This window comes from Bos javanicus, chromosome 24 (genome assembly GCF_032452875.1).
Source record: "Bos javanicus breed banteng chromosome 24, ARS-OSU_banteng_1.0, whole genome shotgun sequence".
NCBI classification, from domain to species: Eukaryota; Metazoa; Chordata; class Mammalia; order Artiodactyla; family Bovidae; genus Bos; species Bos javanicus.
This window is the reverse complement of record NC_083891.1, coordinates 21,880,234-21,883,848: the sequence shown is the minus strand read 5'-3', so window position 1 is coordinate 21,883,848 and position 3,615 is coordinate 21,880,234. Positions and strand designations below refer to the sequence as shown.

The window sequence follows — 3,615 nt, the reverse complement described above, 5'->3', positions numbered from 1 at the left end:
TGCGCCTGCCTGTCTTAAAACTGTTGCAAGAGCAATGGAACCTCTTGATCATTTTCAGCTACCAAGGCCTTCATTTCCATCGCCCACTCCACCTCCCAATTATAAACTAATATATTTTTCAACATGAGGACTCGTGTGTGTTCATGACTATAATAAATGAGGCATGGCTTTGCAAGCAGTTGGGATATCCCCTCGAGAAGTTGTCTACATAATTAAACCCTGAAGCATCTGAACATGGTTACTGTGGTGTGTGACCCACTCTTGCATCGGAAGTAACTACAAAGCTGCATCACGTATTTCCAGCAACTACTCAATCAGATGACTCCTAAATCCTCCACCCAGCCTTCCCATGGTAACCGGGAGATTTGCTTCAAGCACAACAACCTGGCTGCCTTCTCTCACACCTCCTGTCTCAGTTTTGCTGAAAACTCACTTCCCTTGACTTAAACTAAGTTACTCTTATTGTTCTGTTTTCTGTGTTCTGGACATTGGCTGCTGCTGCTGCTGCTGCTGCTGCTAAATCGCTTCAGTCGTGTCCGACTCTGTGCGACCCCACAGACAGCAGCCCACCAGGCTCCGCCGTCCCTGGGATTCTCCAGGCAAGAACACTGGAGTGGGTTGCCATTTCCTTCTCCAATAAATGAAAGTGAAAAGTGAAAAGTGAAAGTGAAGTCACTCAGTCGTGTCAGACTCTTCGCAACCCCATGGACTGCAGCCTACCAGGCTCCTCTGTCCATGGGATTTTCCAGGCAAGAGTACTGGAGTGGGTTGCCATTGCCTTCTCCTAGATTCACTAAACTGTTTTAAGTTTTAAAATAAAAGCTGTGGGGCTCTGACTATAATCATTTACTGAATATCTATGAACCTATATAGAACCTGTTTGCTCTATTTAGATAATTTATACTTTTCTTTGCATAGATAATCCAAATTTCCTCATGTAATACCCATAACAACTCACTGATATATATATATATATATCCACACACACATATATATATATCACTTTTAAATACATATATTACTATTCCCACTTTACAGATGAGGAAGTTGAGCCTAAGAAGTTAAAAATGTCTAGGACAGTGGTAATGACTCAAACCCACTGATTTCCAAAACTTACTGCTCTTAAACGTTAGGCAATATTGCCTAATTTAGCTCTTTATCTGGAGTGGTGAATGTAAAATCATACATAATCACATCCCCAGAAAGTATGTTCAACTCCATCTTTTTAAAAATCACTTTGGTAAGGCTAAATTTAGATGAGCTAACTCTTCACAGTATTCTGATTATGAATACCATAGAGAATTTGACAGTGCTGCTGGACCCTTTGCCCAGGGAAAAAAGCACATAGCACACGCACCACAGTCTAGATGGCTGTCGACTTTAAATGTGTCTCCATCGAGAGATCAGAATCCGTCTCCATCACAGGCTCATGTGGCCAGATCATCTCTCTTCAGTTATTACCAGCAAGCCTTCCCATTCTTTGATTTTATTTTCTACTGAGTGTGAAAAGTACCCTTCCCATTACTACATTCTGGCATTAACAAAGGGAAATGACTCACAGCGGACTTTCCACACTGTTGAGTACCTTTGTCTTCAACAGTAATGTTAAAGATGGTGTGGCCTTTGTACCCATCAGCTCAGAGATGTGGCACGGCTTTGCTCCTTGCCAGTACATTTTCCCTCCTGCTGAAACAGTCCTTTTGATTTGCATATGAGAACACATAATCAGCTCAGTCGCTCAGTCATGTCCGACTCTTTGCGACTCCATGGACAGCAGCACACCAGGCCTCCCTGTCCATCACCAACTCCCGGAGTTTACTCAAACTCATGTCCATTGTGTCGGTGATGCCATCCAATCATCTCATCCTGTCATCCCCTTCTCTTCCTGCCTTCAATCTTTCCCAGCATCAGGGTCTTTCACATAATAATTCATTTCTTCACAATTCGTTTTCCTACGCAGAATCATTCAGAGAATGGGGCTTGACCACAAGGCATAAGAAAAAGACAGAGGAGAAGCCAGTTATAAAAGGCAGTCTGGAGTTCCATGGAGGTTAAGAGCCCAAGCTTTGGAGTAAAGTGGCTCAGTAAGACAGCTGTATGTTCAAGCCTGTTCTGCCACTCACTTCCTGTGGGACCTTAAACAATTTGTTTAACCTCTCTGACTTTCTTGATCTGTGAAATTGTCTAATACTACACATCTCTTGCAGTCCAAGTTAATGCCAAGATTAGATGCCGAGATCAGATTAAGAAACATGCAAAACTTTGGGCTCTCATGGAGGCAGCTAGCACGAGGCTGTGGAGTACTGAGCCACACATCCTGCCCTGCCCTGCACTGCCCAGACTGGCAAACAATACAGTCAAGATGGCTATAAGTGATCCCAAGAAACCAAAGGGCAAGATGTGTGCTTATGCCTTTTTTGTGCAGATGTGCAGAGAGGAACATAAGAAGAAAAACTCAGAGGTCCCTGTCAATTTTGCTGAATTTTCCAAGAAATGCTCTGAGAGGTGGAAGACCATCATGTCCAGGAAAGAGAAGTCTAAATTCGATGAAATGGCAAAGGCATATAAAATGCACTATGATCAGGAAATGAAGGATTATGGACCAGCTAGGGGAGGCAAGAAAAAGGACCCGAAGGCCCCCAAGAGACTACCGTCTGGATGTCTCCTATTCTGCTCTGAATTCCACTCCAAGATCAAGTCTACACACCCTGGCATCTCTATCAGAGATGTGGCAAAGAAGCTGGGCGAGATGTGGAATAACTTAAGCGACAGTGAGAAGCAGCCATACATCAATAAGGCAGGGAAGCTGAAGAAGTATGAGAAGGATGTTGCAGACCATAAGTCGAGAGGGAAGTTTGATGGCGCCAAGGGTCCTGCTAAAGTTGCCGGGAAAAAGGTGGAAGAGGAAGACAAAGAGGATGAGGAGGAAGAGGAGGGGAGGAGGAGGATGAATTAAAAAAAACTGTTGATGTGTCTCCTTGTGAATACCTTAGCATAGGGAGTGCCGTGACTGACACACCTCTCACTCGAGATGTGTCTGTTGCCCTCATTAGGTTTAATTACCCAATTGGATCATGATCATATGGCAGTCTCTCAAAGCACTCCAGCAATTGTCAGTGGTTTACAGAAAGTGGCCATGGGTGTCTGGAGCACCCAGAAACTGTATCAAAGCTGTACATATTTCCAAACATTTTTAAAACGAAAAGGGTCTCGTGTTCTCCTCACTCTGTGCACTTTGCTGTTGGGGTGACAAGGCTTTTAAAGATGTTTCTGGCATTTTTTAAATCTGTAAGGTGGTGTGTTAATTCTATGGTCATTGGCTAGAAGTCCCGAGTTCTCAACTGTACATATCTATAGTTTGTAAAAAGAACAAAGCAACTGAGACACACTCCTGACGCTCCTTGCTTGGCGTGGAGGCTGTGGGGGCAATGCCTTCTGGAGGGGCCGTAGCTCGGGGCATGCGCTGCGGGGCTGGGCCTGTGGACACGGCAGTGGGCATCCATCCAGCTTCGGGTTGTCTTGTTGCTTGTATATAGCGACATAGCATCCCGCTGCCATTCTTGGCTGTGGAAAAGGGGGGATGGGGTCAGCTGGCATGAGAAGTGTACCGGATCC

The 3,615-nt window shown here is 44.6% G+C and overlaps 1 pseudogene; it reads left to right on the top strand.

The window, feature by feature from the left end:
* The first annotated feature begins 2,315 nt into the window (after positions 1-2,315).
* Positions 2,316-3,354, top strand: LOC133237379 (high mobility group protein B3-like; annotated as a pseudogene).
* Positions 3,355-3,615: the final 261 nt, after the last annotated feature.